The 16,264-nt window shown below is 40.9% G+C and overlaps 1 pseudogene; it reads left to right on the top strand.

Moving 5' to 3' along the window:
* The first annotated feature begins 8,381 nt into the window (after nt 1-8,381).
* The window catches only part of LOC135205049 (transcription initiation factor TFIID subunit 5-like), a 37,841-nt pseudogene continuing 29,958 nt past the window's right edge, over nt 8,382-16,264 (top strand).

Below are 16,264 nucleotides of genomic sequence, written 5' to 3'. Positions count from 1 at the left end.
GCTCATGATTCAGAGGGAATCGAACCTGAAGCCCTGTTATGCATTTTGTCTTTGCATCGACAAAGCGGTACAGGATGGATCTTTTGAAGTCTCTTCATTATTTGGAGCAGGTCTTTAAAGAAAAGGACGGTGTATGGCGCCTTCTTAACAAAGGCAGTCTCGCATGCTCAGAGGGCAGCTCTACTGTATGCACCTCTGTCTGACTATTTGTTCCCTTCTCAGTTAGTGAAGGACGTGGCTCACTCTTTAACTGAGAAGGCGACGCAGGATCTTCTGACGCAGTCGGCTAGGAAGAAGAAACCTGCTTTAGTTTCTGACAAGAAAGAACCTAGCACTTCTATGCAGCCCTTTCGAGGTGGTCCGATCTCCAGACCTCCCGCAAGAAGGAAGGCTCCAGAGAAGAGAGGTAGGTCCGCCTTTCGTCCTTTAAAAAGGGAAAATGAAACATTTCTCCTCCAAGCACCAGTAGGTGCCAGGCTCCTGGGATTCGTGGAGGCCTGGACACTGATAGACGCAGACGCGTCTTCACTGAATATCATAAGGAAGGGATATCGTATCCCTTTCCTGAATACTCCGCCCCTAACGTCAATACCAAGGGAACTATCAGCCAAGTACAAGGACCTGTGCTGAGGGATACTCTTCGATCGATGGTGGAACAAATGTGGGACAAGAGTGCAATAGAACTAGTACTGGATCAAAACTCCCCGGGGTTTTACAATCGCCTTTTTCTAGTGGCGAAAGCCTCGGGAGGCTGGAGACCAGTACTAGACGTCAGCTCTCTGAACAAAATTTGTTCAGAAGGAGAAGTTCTCCATGGAGACTTCTGCTTCAGTCCTAGCGTCATTACGACAAGGAGATGGATGGTGTCTCTAGATCTCCAGGACGCCTACTTTCACGTCCCGATCCACCCTTCGTCGAAGAAGTACCTCCGTTTCATGACGGGGGGAAGGATCTTTCAGTTCAGAGCCTTGTGTTTCGGCCTGTCCACAGCTCCTCAGGTCTTCACAAGCCTGATGAGGAATGTGGCGAGATTTCTTCATCGTCAAAGGAGTGAATGTCTCTATGTATCTAGACGACTGGCTCATCAGGGCCAGATCGGAGAGACAGTGCTTGGAGGACCTAAAGTTAACTCTGGATTTGACCAAGGCGTTGGGATTGCTTGTGAACCTCGAGAAGTCTCAGCTGAACCCCAGACAAGACCTAGTCTATCTGGGGATTCGGATGGATTCTCGGGGTTTTTCGAGTTTTTCCTTCGCAAGAGAGAACCGCAAAAGGTTTGAGGATAATCTCTCTCTTCTTAGAGAAGCAACAAACGTCAGCGAGGGAATGGTTGAGCCTTCTGGGGACGCTTTCCTCGCTGGAACAATTCTTCCCTCTAGGAAGACTTCATATCCGTCCACTTCAATTCTTCCTCAAGAAGTCTTGGAGCTGGAAAACCGGACAAACTGTCGGACGTTTTTCCCATTCCAGTGGAGATAAAGGCACACCTACAGTGGTGGTTGCTACCTCTGGAAGAGAACAACAAAGGGATCTCTCTAAGAACACAGAACCCAGACCTAGTGTTGTTCTCCGACGCGTCGGAGACGGGTTGGGGAGCGACATTAGGCTCAGAGGAAGTGTCAGGCACCTGGGAACCAGCACAGGTGTCCTGGCACATAAACTGCAAAGAGCTCTTCGCCGTACACCTGGCCTTGAAGAGCCTAGAACCTCTGGTGAGAGACAAGGTAGTGCAAGTAAACCACCGCACTTGCCTACATTCGGAAACAGGGAGGGACACACTCCTCGTTCCTTTACGAACTCACGAGAGACCTATTACTTTGGACGTCTCACAGGAACATCTCCTGCTGACAAGGTTCGTACAGGGAGTAAGGAATGTGAGGGTCGGACAGGCTTAGCAGGAGGAACCAGGTCCTTCATACAGAATGGACTCTGCACGAGGAAGTGTGTCTCGATCTCTGTCTCTGTGGGGAACTCCTCATGTGGATCTCTTCGCAACATACATTTCAAAAAGGCTCCCAGTTGTTTTTGCTCGGTCGTGGAAGACCCAAGAGCGATTATGGTAGACGCCTTCCTGCTAAACTGGTCTCGAGTGGACGTTTACGCTTTTCCCCCATTCAAAATCCTGGGGTTAGTAATGAAAAAGTTGTGGCGTCAAAAGAGACGAGGATGACATTAATAGCCCCTTTTGGCCGGCCCAGGAATGGTTCACGGAGGTGGTAGAGATGATCGTAGACTTTCCAAGATCCCTACCAGGAAGGACGGATCTTCTCAAACAAAACCACACTTCAAGAGGTACCATCAAAACCTCCCCGCTCTCGCTCTGACTGCCTTTCGACTATCGAAAGACTTGTCAGAGCGAGAGGCTTTTCTCGCGAAGTGGCAAGCGCGATCGCGAGAGCTCGCAGAACCTCCACTACGAAAGTATACCAATCGAAGTGGGAGGTCTTTAGAAGGTGGTGTAGAGCCAAGAAGTTGTCTCCTCCTCTACCTCTATAGCGGAAATTGCTGATTTCTTGCTATTCCTGAGAGTAAAATCTCATCTAGCCGTATCCACAATAAAGGGATACAGAAGTATGCTCTCGGCTGTATTCAGGAACAGAGGATTAGATCTGGCAAATAACAAAGATCTCCACGATCTCATAAGATCTTTTGAGACTTCAAAGTCTAATGAACCAGTACCTCCAGAACTGGAACTTGGACGTAGTCCTCAAATATCTGTCTTTGGATAGATTCGAGCCTCCGCATCTGGCATCATTAGAGACATAACTAGAAAATGCCTATTTCTTTTATCTTTAGCGACGGCAAAAGAATTAGTGAGTTACAAGCTCTGCAGGATAAAGTAGGATTCAAGGGAGACTCGGCTATTTGCTCGTTTAGACCCTGTTTTTAGCGAAAAACGAGAATCCCACGAATCCCTGGCCTAGGTCATTCGAAGTCAAAGGAATGTCGAGTCTCGTAGGCAGAGAAGCAGAGAGGTCTCTATGCCCTGTTGAGCTCTGAAGTTCTATCTTCAGAGGAAGCGTCAGTTGGGAGGCTCTAGACAAGGTCTTTGGTGCGCGGTAAAAAAGACCCCACAAGACTGATGTCCAAGAATGCTCTAGCGTTCTTTGTAAGAAAAACGTCATTACGGACGCTCATAAGGTCTGTCCTGACGAACAATTACAACTACTAAGAGTAAAAGCTCATGAAGTAAGAGCGGTTGCGACGTCTCTCTCGTTTTATAAGAATATGTCCCGCTTACATTATAGATACGACATATTGGAGATGCAACTCAGTATTTGCATCTCATTACTTGAAAGACGTGCGTGTGACGTATGAGAAGTGCTTTTCTCTAGGTCCTATCGTATCGGCAGATACGATTCTGGGTACGGGAGCCGACACCAATCCTTAAATGTATATACTGTTCTTCTGTTGGATATGGTCGAGAATCTCTTCGAACAATGGAGGATTCAGGCTCGCACGGGCGGCCGTCTATGTTGTTCATAAGAGAATTCTCGTCATATCCAATTAGTTGAGTAAAATAAAATGAAAAAATTATGTATGTGTGCGTAGTGGTTTTTGAGTTACGGTTGTTGTGACGAGTTCGGGGATAACTCGTAACAATCCTTAGTTCTAACATATGGTTAGGATCAGGTGGTCGGGATTGGTTGTGTGCTCCTTCATAAGGTGTATTGTCATATAAGTGGATCAGCACCCGTTGACAAAGTACCTTTTAGGCTCTGCTGAGTAAGTGGGTAAGACCCCATCGGCGACCCCCACAAGAACTCTTGGCCATAGATCACATATCTCGCTAAAGTTTCTTGAGGTGATGCAGACTACTGGCAAACACCATGAAGTCTACCACCTATCAGGTAGGAACCAAGGTTTTATTTATACCTACAACATATGTTGTTTACCTGTCTATTCCATATAGTAGCTGTCTCTTACCCTCCACCGAAGGGTGCCAATCAGCTATGTATATATCTGACAGGTAAGTTGATTGTATGAAAATGATATTGTTATGTTACAATAAAGTTTCATACATACTTACCTGGCAGATATATACAATTAAAGGCCCACCCAGCCTCCCCGCAGGAGACAGGTGGAAGAGAGAAAATATGATAGAAACGGGATGGTTCCTAGTCCTGCCGCCCAGGGCAGGCCGGTAGATCACCTGACCTACCTGTAGCGAGTGGCGCGAAATTTGAATTTCTGTCGGGGACGACGGAGTCTTAGCTATGTATATATCTGCCAGGTAAGTATGTATGAAACTTTATTGTAACATAACAATATCATTTTTTTTTTTCCCTAAATATAAATGCTTTACAGAATTTAAGATAAAGGGCGTCAAAGAAAGAGAGGATAATACTTTATGCCTCATTTTGGCCTTAGAGGTTGGATTCACAGAGGTCACGTTCTTCTCACAGCATGTTTTGGAAGTCTTTTCCAAGACAGTCTGAATATTCTATAAGCATCTATTACAAATGGACCTTAACAACCTCTCCACTCTGAGTCAGTCTTCGTGCAGACTGACCAGAAGTGGACATGAATGAGAGGATTTTTAAAGGTGAATGACAATAGTCATAGCCAGGACATAGAATTGCTGCAGATCGTGTTTGATGGAAGAGGAAACTGTCCTCTTCCGATACCTCTGTGAACCACATATAGGTTTTTTTCTCCTTTTCAGAGGGAAGAATCAACTTTATATATATCTGCTATCAAAGAGCACAGTAAAAGGCTATACTCTGTCTATACAAGGAGAATTAGAGATAGCAGAGGATTAAGATCTTCGGGATCTGATACGATACCTCAATACGACAAGAGTAGGATATCATGTACTTCGAATGGGATCTTTTGTGGCTTCAGATTCCGTGTTCCGACAAGATGGAACTGCTCCTCATCGAACTTCTTTGAGAAATTTTATGAGGGAATTCTTTGTTTTCTCTTGGCCCTTAACTACCAAAAGAAGACAGGTGAATTTTTTTGTGCATTGGAAATCTCGCATCAGATTTAATGGAGACTCGGCAATGGGTTCTTGCCAGCATAGTATGTCTGGCAAGAGAACTAAAACCCTCTATTCCTGACTCAACGATTTCAGATAGAAGTTTCGTTGCCCAGGCAGGGTACTTACGTTTCACCTACATAAGAAGAGATGGTTTTTTAAACGTTTTTGCCTACAAAGTCTTTGGGATGCGATGAGGGTTTGAAATGCTTCCCAGAAGGTATTTAGAGAGATACAGTAAAGAGCTAGAAATCAGGAGTCCTCCCAATTTCAGCTCGAGTCCTCCTTCGACTTCCAAGCCCCTTCCCTTCCTTCGGACAAGGATAGGAAGATCTGCAACGAGGAACTTCATCAGCAAGTAAGAAGAGATCTCGTTAGCAACGGAAGGATTCAAGAAGGATCCTCCTCGGAGGAAGACTCTTATCTCTCGTACTGTTAGATGTCCTATCGTCTAAATGGATGTAGTTTACTACAATACCTTCCCTTGCCGGAGAGGCCAGAAGCTCAAAGTGGAAGAATTTCTTCCACCTTCTCCAATCTCCTGATAAACCATTGTGGAGTTTCAGGACTTTCGACAATGTAGCGCCAACCAGGCGCCAAATGCCAAAACAGGCGTAAAAAACGCCAGAGGCAGACAGTTTCAAGGAACACTGTCATTGTCTGATGAAGAGAGAGAGGGGGCCTCCAACCTAGCGCAGATGCGCTGGAGGCGAACAAGTCAGACAGATAAGATGTCTGATGTGGGCATCGCCAGACATCCTCGGGACTCTACCAAGCTCGAAGCTCCAGCAAGTGGAGAGAGTCAGCCAGGGGCCAGACGCCAAATATGCAGTCTGGAGCTAGGCGGGAAGCTACTTCCAGGCGCGAGGCGCCAGCCATGAGGCAAAAGCGCCTTCCAGGAGCAGGCGGCCAACCAAGTGTCAGGCAGGCGCCTTTCCGGAAGGCGGACCAAGGCCACGCGAGGCGCCAGCCAGGCTCGAGGCTCCAGCCAGGCTCGAGGCTCCAACCAGACTCGAGGCCAGGCTCTAGGCTTCATCCAGAAAGATCCATTTCAAAGGAAGCCCTGGTCTTCTTTGAAATAAGTGTGATCGCTAAAAGCACTTCACGAATGACTTGATGATTCCTTCAAATAGCTGAGAATTAAAAGCGCTTGAAGTGCGAGCTTTTATGAAATTCTTGTTCGTTACATAACAATATGTCGTGAAGGACATATTAGCTGTAACTTAGGGAGATGCAACTCTGTGTTGACTTCCTTTGCAGCGAAGGAGGTCAAGTTGACCTACGAGAGATCCTTCTCTCTTGGTTTTACGTGTCTACGGATACGTTGCTGGGATAGGGAGCCGACACTGATCCTTAACTAAGTGAGTTAATTTTTATGTTAACATAGTGTTTTTTTTTTTTTTTTTTTGGTTTTTTTGAAAGGAGTTTGGGGATAGCTCTTTTCAAACTAAGCACAAACCCTCGTGTTAGGATCAGGTGATCGGGATCGGTGTTGTGCTCCTTAATTATGCCCCTAGGCATAGGTGTATTGTCATGTAAGTGGATAAGACCCCATTGACAAATGACCATTTAGATTCTGTCGAGTAAGTGATAAGACCCCATTGACAGATCTACAAGAACTCTTAGCCATAGGTCACATCCTCGCTGAGGCTCTTGAGACGAAGCAGACACCTAGCAATAGCTAGGAAGTCAACCCTTCGTCTAAACACATAGGAACCAAGGTTTTATTTATCTATTACCTACAACGTATGTTGTTTACCTGTCTAATCAGTAATTAGCTGTCTCTTACCCACCGCCAAAGGTGCCAATCAGCTAAGTATATATCTGACAGGGAAGTTGAATGTATGAAAATGATATTGTTATTGTACAATAAAGTTTCATACATACTTACCTGGCAGATATACAATTGAATGGGCCCACCCAGCCTCCCCTCAGGAGACAGGTGGAGAGAAAAATCTGTCCTGAGAAGGTAATAGTTCCTATTCCTGCCACCCAGCGGCAGGCCGGTAGATCACCTGACCTACCTACCTGTAGCGTGTGCCGCGAAATTCGAATTTCTATCGGGGACGACAGAGTCTATAGCTAAGTATATATCTGCCAGGTAAGTATGTATGAAACTTTATTGTACAATAACAATATCATAATCATAATGCTTGCATAATGTCTTGATTATTTCACATTTTGTGTTATCTGCTCTCGGATGTTTATGGCAGCTAGATGTATACAATAAGGCTGGAAAGTTGTTCCCGCCAGAGTTTTGCTATGTTGATGGAGTGAAGTGCTGTAAACAACCATTCTCACATATTTTATTTTGAGTGAATTAAGAAATAAATGTGTATAGTTACAATCAAATAAGCACTGTGGAGTTTCAGTTGTAATGTCAGTAAGGATAAAATTGCTGATTACAAGGTAAGAACGCATTTCAGTTCAACCACATGACCCCTGGGAATTCCATGTCTCATACTTTCACTAGTACTATAGGCAACAAAATGTTATTTCCTTGTGCCAATCACAACTAAAATCTTGAGTACTATCGATAAACATTAGTACATGTTATATGCAATTAGTGTTCAGTACTACACCGTTTGTCTCAGTCAACAAAGGAAAAAGTGACTGGGTCACCGACAGATGAGTGGACTGTATCCCACCGCACTTTCCTGCTGCCACCTACAACCATATTACCAAGGTTTAATGACCAAATCGGCTGTTGTAGTAGGTGTCCATACAAAAGGCTTCATGGTTATTAAGATTATGTAATAAAATTCAGTAGTATGGTTGTACATTTAATTGTTTATAATGAAAAGCATGTTATATTTCAGGTCAAGATGGTCTACCTAGTACCACAAAGTATTTTATGAAATTTTAGGAAACAAAGCCTTTACAAAAATATAATAAGGTTTAAATATTAGAAAATAATTATTGAACTGCCTCAAAGATTGCTATATAGTTGACCCCCTCTATTCCCGGACTCAGGATTCCTGGACTCACCTATTCGCAAATTTTTCTATGAAACATATAGTAATTCTCATTATTTGCAGAAAATTCGCCAATTCATGCTATTTTTCGTTAAGAAATACTAGTCACAAATTACTGTATTTTCATATAATTTTTGTGTCTATATGCACTTTTCATGATAAAGTTATTGAAATACTCAGGTATAAGCATTTTTAAAAATTTTTTTTCTGTTTGAACTATCAAAATAGGCAGTTCTAAGCATTTTTAGAAGGATTTGAAGTATTTGCAGATTGTAGCTATTTGCACGGATTGTGGTACCCATCCCCCTCAAACACTGTATGTTATTTGTATTTTGGAAGAATGAACAGGAGTTATAAAGTACACATTGAGAGGAATATTTTTGTTTTGGTGAACTATATTTTTATAATTTAATGAATTTAGTATTTTACAGGTATGATGAGGCACAATCTGCCGGAGGAACTCGGCTTCTGAATGAGCATCAGCATTATAGTGAATTTCTTATTGGGTCTGCTTTTGTGATCCCTGCCTAAAAATGGCTGATGGGAGTGCTCCGACGTATGCAAGTCTGACCCCAGCTAATCCAACCATAATTAATGGATTTGCTGGGGTGGACCTTCAAACAGCACAACAGCTGACAACACAGCAAACTATTATGAACGACGCTGACCAGGCACTCGTTGGATCAATGGGTATGGTAAACACTGTGGGTGTTGCATCTATTGCCAGTGGCATGCAGACTGTTCAGACTGTAGCTACAGCCCCCACAATGACCAACGTAGTCCCCTCACCAGTTACTCAACACCAGTCGACACCAGAAACAACCCCAACTCCGGAAGTGCCAGCAGAGTCCACTCCAGTAGACAGGAATACCCTGATTGCTGTTCTTCAGTTTCTCAAAAAAAATAACTTGAAGGTGAGAATGACTTTGACTGAATTCAGGAATGCAACATTTGTTTCAAGTTTCATGAATTAAATGATAACTTGAAGGTGAGAATGAATTTGACCAATTTCAGGAATGCAACTTTTGTTTCAAGTTTCATGAATTAAATGTGCTCTGCCATGGATACTAGTCTCGCATGAGTACAAAATAGGAATGGATGTTTGTTAAAAGATGAGACTGCTCATAGCAGTGAAAAATATAATATCAAAACAGATGTTGTGAGAAAATTTGTTGTACAGTATATTTACTTATCTCTAAAATAGCTGAGACATGGTTTCTGAATTGTCATATTAAATCGTGATGGCAATATTTTTAAGTGAATGTTTTTTGTTTGCCTCAGGGTACAGAAGAGCTGCTAAGACAAGAGTCAAATTTCTTTGAAGAGGTGGATGATTCAAAACCAGGCATTGGTGGGGATGCAGAAGTCTCAAGTGTCCTTTCTGCTTACAAAAGTGAGGGCGATCCTGCTGAGTATGAAGATGCTTACATGAGTCTACAATCATTTATTGAAAAGAGCTTAGATGCATACAAGGTACAGTATCATAACAGTGACTGATAGGTTTTTAATTTGCAAAGAGGTCTTAGTTACATGTAACCTTCATCTGTAAATTAGCTAGGATTTACATATAATTTATACTTCCCCTTTACATGCCTTCCTCTCTCTCTCTCTCTCTCTCTCTCTCTCTCTCTCTCTCTCTCTCTCTCTCTCTCTCTCTCTCTCTCTCTCTCTCTCTCTCTCTCTCTCTCTCTCTCCAGTCTGTCTAACGTTGGTCCCTTGTAATATTTTTGAGTCCATAATTGTAGATCAAATTGTGGAACACATTGATAGAAACAACCTGTTGTTAAACAGTCAACACGGCTTCAGACAAAATAGATCCTGCCTATCAAACCTCTTGGTATTTATGATAGTAGTAGAGCAGTAGATATACTCTACTTAAATTTCCAAAAGGCCTTTGACAAAGTTCCACACAAGAAATTAATGACAAAAGTTAGAGCTTTAGGAATTGTAGGAGAATCAGCAGCCTGGATCAAAGACTGGCTAAGTAATAGAAAACAGAGAGTCTTAATAAACAGTGAAGAATCAGAATGGGCAGATTTGACAAGGGGAGTTCCTCAGGGGTCTGTCCTTGGCCCGCTCTTCTTTTTGATTTATATTAGTGACATTGATGTAGGATTAACTAGCAGGAATGCCAAATTTGCAGACGACACCAAACAAGATGTAAATGCAGCAGACCCAGAGACAGTAGAAAGTTTAAGAAATGATCTATAGAAAATAGGAGAGTGGTCAAAAGATGGCAAATGCCTTTTAATGTGGAAAAGTGTAAAGTGTTACAAATAGGAACAAACAACCCTCATGCTAACTACATCCTGCTTGGGAATGACATAAATAGTGTAGAACAAGAAGAGGGACCTTGGAGTTATTATTACCAAGGACTTAAAGTCCACAAAACAGTGCATATAAGCTGAAAAGAAGGTACAAAAACTAGTGGGATACGTAAAGAGGCAGTTCAGATACAGAAACCAAATTGGTTACCAAAGATAACTAGAGAGCCTGAACTTGTATGGCTTAGAAACACGACGATTGTGAGGACAACTAATAGAAGCATTCAAAATACTGAAAGGCATAACAAAAGTATACAGTAACCTATTTATGTTAAAAAAAAACCGCACAAGAAATAATGGATGGGGAACTAGAGCTGAAGAGATACAACACATCTCATTGCAGGAACTTCTTCACATACAAGATATGTGACACATGGAATAAACTGCCACCAGAAGTTGTAAACAGCTACAGTGTGGAAGAGTTTAAAAGAAAGCTAGACAAAATCATTAAGACACTGAATGAACAGTAAAACCTGCTCTTAGAGATAAGTGAGCACACAATGTCTCCTCGGATGGACATCCTAATTCTTGTAACTCCTTGTAACTCATGAATGCAGTGTGAAAAGGGTTGGGGAGATGCCTGTATAGTTTGGGTATGGTTCACGAAACCATTATAAGTATAGAGGGAGGAGATTTGCAAGTAGCATGACCTTGAAAGGAACAGGAAAAATGAATTGTGTATGTATATAGTAGATACATATATATCTTATGCTACTGTTAAAATGACTGGACCACAAACATACATATCTTACAGCCTAGGTAAAGTATGTGCTGTGTCTAGTACATACATGTATTAAATTGTTGAAGTTTTAAGAAAATTTAATAATAGTATTTCAGGTGTTAAGTCTTGTTTACTGTATTGAACATTATTAAAATAGTACCTTTATTATTATATTTCAGCATGAGATGTCTCTGGTGTTGTACCCAGTGTTTGTACATATGTACCTTGAACTTGTTTACAATGGACATGAAGAGGTTTCAAAAACATTTTTACAAAAACTGGGACCCGTCCAAGAAGATTATTATCAAGATGACGTTCACAAGTTGTCGCTTGTAACTAATCGTGACCACATGACTGGGTACCAAATAATGGATAATTTTAGGTAAGTACGTTGATGGCTGTTTCTTTTTAGTATTGAGACTAGTGGCTAAGCCAATAATATGCTGGATAATAAAGGAAAATTGTAATGCAGCAGTGAAAAAAATGGGTAAATACACCTACACCACCAAGATTAAGGAATGTTAGAAAGAACATGGAAAATAGGATGTGGTTTCCACATCTTGAAGGTATAGAGGGAAAGAACTATGTAGTGAATTGACCATTCTGGACATTTCTCAAAATAGTATCAGGCTACCTCAGTGCAAACAGTTATTCTTGTAAGTCAGAGGTTATACACTGGGATTTGCCAATTGTTGGTTTTGTGATGGGGGTATATTGCAAGAATTTTTTAACATAGAACTCTAAATTTGAAGTTGCTTAGAGAATAAGGAAGTTTATTGTCCTCACAACCTTCATAACTGTTTCTCGTTGTGAACTATGATAGTGAAGTTGTATTGCTCCCGCCTCTTCATTGCCACAGGCAGGGGGATGCCTGGCGGGCCATTGGCCCAAATGCCAGTAGCATGGAGCAGAGAAATGGGTAGTAGATATTCTTCGGGTTGGGTATCTACTACCTTACGACTTCTCTCCCCCTTTTTCGGGCAGGCCCCTTCTCAATCTGACCAATGCTCACGGTTCCCCAAAGTACTTAGGTCTGTGGAAGGAAGTGTTGAAGATGCTGGACAGGGGCCGGTGGAAGAAGTGCAGTGTTCTTCATTGGGGTTTACAGTCTGATTTTCCTCATCTGATTTTGTCTCATCATAGAATTTTGAGCGCTGCTTCTTGACTATGTCAGTCCACGTTCACTTCCTTTTACCTAAAGGGTGTTGCCCACAGGTCTTTGGACACTTTTTCTTTGGGTCCAGTGTCTGGTGGTGGCTGCACGACAAGTTGTGTAATTCACCCAGTGCCCCTGGCGGGACAGTTTGTATCTTACCTAAGATGATTTTGTGGAGGAGAGAATGAGTGAGTGAGCTGGCCTCTTTCTTTCTCTTTTTTCCTTTCTTTCTTCCCACGGCTGGGTCGGAGAACACACCTTATATGCTGGAGCTGGTCTGATACAGATGAGTAGGATGGTCATACTGGTGGTGGTTTTTGTACTGTGACTATCCAATAGAGAAATCTGCTATTCAGTAGCAAGGGCTCTTCTCTCTAGCAAGGGGAGTGAGGAGTGGTGACAAACCCCTGTGGCTTGCATGGTTTGTTGCTTGAACAGGCAGAGTTTTCTTTTGTTCCTGGAATGCAATGAATCTGCCCACCATATCATTGTGTTTCAACCCAGACGGCTGAGTTCTAGATATCCGACTTGTCTATTCTCTCACGGCTAGGGCCCCCTTCTTTAGAACCTGTTCTTCTAGGAAGGGTGATCAGGTGGCTTAATTTTCAGCTAGTTTAGGATGCTTGTACCTCCCTCCAAGTATGTCTGTCCTATTGTTAAGACCAAGGGTTTGTTCTGTGTATGAAGAAATGACAAATTTTTAAAAGCTAAGAAATCTGAGGTCTTAATGTTTACTGCCTACGTCTAGCTGCCCGTCTCTTTTCCTGGCTTGGGGGAAAGACTATCGTTTAACAAGGTTCTATTTCGGTTGGTGACCAGCTTCCACCTCTTATACGCATGAGTTCCAGATGCCACAGATTCCTTGCTTTACAATCTTTGATTTCCAGCTGGTGCAAGAAGATTATCCTGTTGTTAAGACCTCAGATTTGTTAGCTATGAAAAATACAAATTATTTTAAAAATTTGTCATATCAAACTGGTGTCTTCAGTCCAGTTATTAGGTATACTGAAGATATAGCAAAAATTATGTTCCACAGAGGTGAGTGTTATAGCATTGATTGCATTAGCTTCATATGCTGAAACAAAAGGGTGATAGTATAAGGATAGTGTTTTTGAATGGTTTTTTGTGATTAAGTATAAAAAACTAGAAAAGTAATTTAAGATGGTAAACATTTACGGTTAGCCACAGTCTTTGCTGAAGAATAGTAACAATAACAGAAAGAATTATCTAAATTCAGGATATTGGTGTACAGCAAAGATGGGCCCGCTATGTTTTAAAAAAGCTGCTATTATTATGATATATAATGTACTAAAGACACAATTTGCATAAATTAAGATGTAGCTATAAAGTGTATTGATCATATTTAAATATTTTGTGTTCTTCATTTTAGGTCTAGTCAGTTTACTGTGAGGATGTCACGAGATTCATTTTCACATTTGAAAAGGTATTTAACTGAACGTGGAGGCGGGCCGGTTTCTCGCATTATAAATGATCGACTGTACTTGTATGTTTATGAGGGTGTGCCACGAACACGCAGTCAAGTTCTAGCTACAGCAGGGCGCAAGAAGGAGAAGCTCCTAAACAAGGTGATAAAAATATCTATAATTTTAAAGGCTTATGATGAGGTTTCAAAAAAATAATTTATGTCCAGTCTGCATGGCTTGTTTGAAATACCTAATGACAGTAATATCATCAACAGTTTTAGTGGCATTACTTAGGCTGCTGTCACCCCACCCCAAGAATATCCATCCGCACTTTACCATATAGAATTCCTAGTAATGTTAGGTGTGTTAATGTAGCTACTAATATATCATTCTTGTACATAACTGGATAAGTAACAATATGTAGTAGTGTCATGGCGAATGAACATAATTAAACTTTAAATAATAATATCATGTGGATAGCTTGAATAATTTACATCCCCATCATCATAAGCCCTTATTTTTGGTAACCCTAATTGCAACCACCTTTGGTTCATCTGGTAGTACCATGTATATCATATAGTCAAAGTTTATAGTGTTCTTCAGTAGCTTATTTTTCTGCTTTGTAAGTGTTTTTGAATACAGTATATGTACTGTGCATGTAATAACAATTCTTTAAGTTATGGGGGCAATTATTCAGTGGTCTTTGTGTTATATGTTGAGGTTCTTTTTCCAGTCTTTATCGCAACTTGTCTCCCTAAACTTATATTTGTCCATGCATCTATATGTATTTATGTATTAGTATAAATACATACGTATCTACTTAGAGTTTTATCACTTCTTGTGAGGTTTGTCAAAACACACTTGTAACTTTTACTATAATAGGTAGCCAGTGAATATCATTGAAGAGATGTAAAACTCTGTCCCATTGAGATTTATTCATTAGTAGTATGGCTGCCATACATATTGGATGTTCACCAGTTATTAATCGTAAGTTTTTGCACTGTCTTTACTATTGGCCCTTTTATATTATTAATCTGTGCTGTTTTTATATGAAGCATTTTGGGTTTCTCTCTCCTCCTGTTGATATACCTTACATTATTTTATCTTTATCCAGCTTCAATCTTATTGTTCATGTATCTGCCCTTTATATTTTCCCAATTTTTGCCACAACTGCATTTTTGCCCAAAACCAGTTAAACTGTCTATCTAACATAAGAATAGGAAGGTAGTCTCACTACACTTGCATTTCCTGGGCTATCAGATATGTGTTGAGTAAAGTAGAGTTAGGAAATATATGGTTTTTATTTTCTCCCTTGTCTTTGAGTTCTTCTCCTGTGATAGGAAGATCATATCTCTGCTCCAATTCATACACTGATTGTGTCAGTTGTTGTTACTCTCCCCTTGCATATACTTTATGTCACAGGGAAGAATGGGTCCACCCTCAAGACTGTGTGTCAGGATTCTTCCAAATAGTTTATAACATGGTCTTGGGTATATAAAGAATGGTTACAGCTCTTGCAGTAACCTCATTTGCCTCCTTATGCTTGTATATCACATGTGGACTTTCCCTGCTAATTCATGTGCATTACTTGTACCCTTATGCTGCCTGTATTGATAGTTTCTGCTTATACTCATGCTCAGACACTATACAATGCTGTACACTGGCCGTGCTTATGCTCATTAATCATGATCTACTTGTGTCCATAGAGTGCATACTCATGCAGTGCCCATGCTTGTTCCATGTGCTTGCAATACCTGTTCCTAAAGCTGAACAGACCTAGATTGCTTTGCTTATCTTAGCTAGCTTGATCTTTGTGTGTGTGCAGTTGCACTACCTGTGCCTGTATACAGCGCATGTTTGTACATCTTGGGTAATCCACCATCACAGACTAATGGGGCTAGTTTTCTTAATTCACTTCTGCTATTTGTGTATTGGACTGGTTTGGGATAATGGTTTAGAGTGTTGCAATCTATTTAAACATCCTAGTTGGTGGCTGTAATGAAATTTTGCAAAATCTTCAGAATTTTGGGGGTGTCCAGTCATAAACTTTGTAAAAGATTGCTATTTATTAAATCTGACATTTATTTATAGTTTACTTATTAAGAAGAAGGCTAGGTTATAAGAATTAAGAAAGCTAACTCAGTTCCTGATTAAACCATTTAATGGCAATAGTAAAAGTATTATCTCAACTTTATCCAGACAGGAATAGAAAATCATAGCTTTCATTTGGAAGGCCTTAAATCATAATAGGACTTACATTGTCTTTCTGTGATTGGTGATTTTTTCGGTTAATACTTAGCCATGAAAAACATGGCCACTCTGTACATTTTTTCATCTTCCTTTATTCCTTTTCCAGTGAACAAGACCAAAATATACTATGGTTTTACTAAAAGAACCAGAGTTGCCAAATCTTTCTATGGAAGGAGGAAGAAGGGGAAGAGGAAGGGGACAAACCAAAGAAGAAGAAACCTAAAAAGGATTCTCTGCAGAAGAGCAAGAAGAATGACCCAAATGCCCCACAGAGCAATAGGATACCATTGCCAGAAAACTGTAAGTTCTGAGTGTTTGATGATGTTTATTTATATTTTTTTACTGACTTATTTATTAATTAATTTTTTAATTCTTATAATAACTGATCTCTTCTCTGTAATACATTTTGTTATCTATGCTAACTTCTTTCAGA

This window comes from Macrobrachium nipponense, chromosome 48 (genome assembly GCF_015104395.2).
Source record: "Macrobrachium nipponense isolate FS-2020 chromosome 48, ASM1510439v2, whole genome shotgun sequence".
NCBI classification, from domain to species: domain Eukaryota; kingdom Metazoa; phylum Arthropoda; class Malacostraca; order Decapoda; family Palaemonidae; genus Macrobrachium; species Macrobrachium nipponense.
This window is presented reverse-complemented; position numbering and strand designations above follow the sequence as displayed.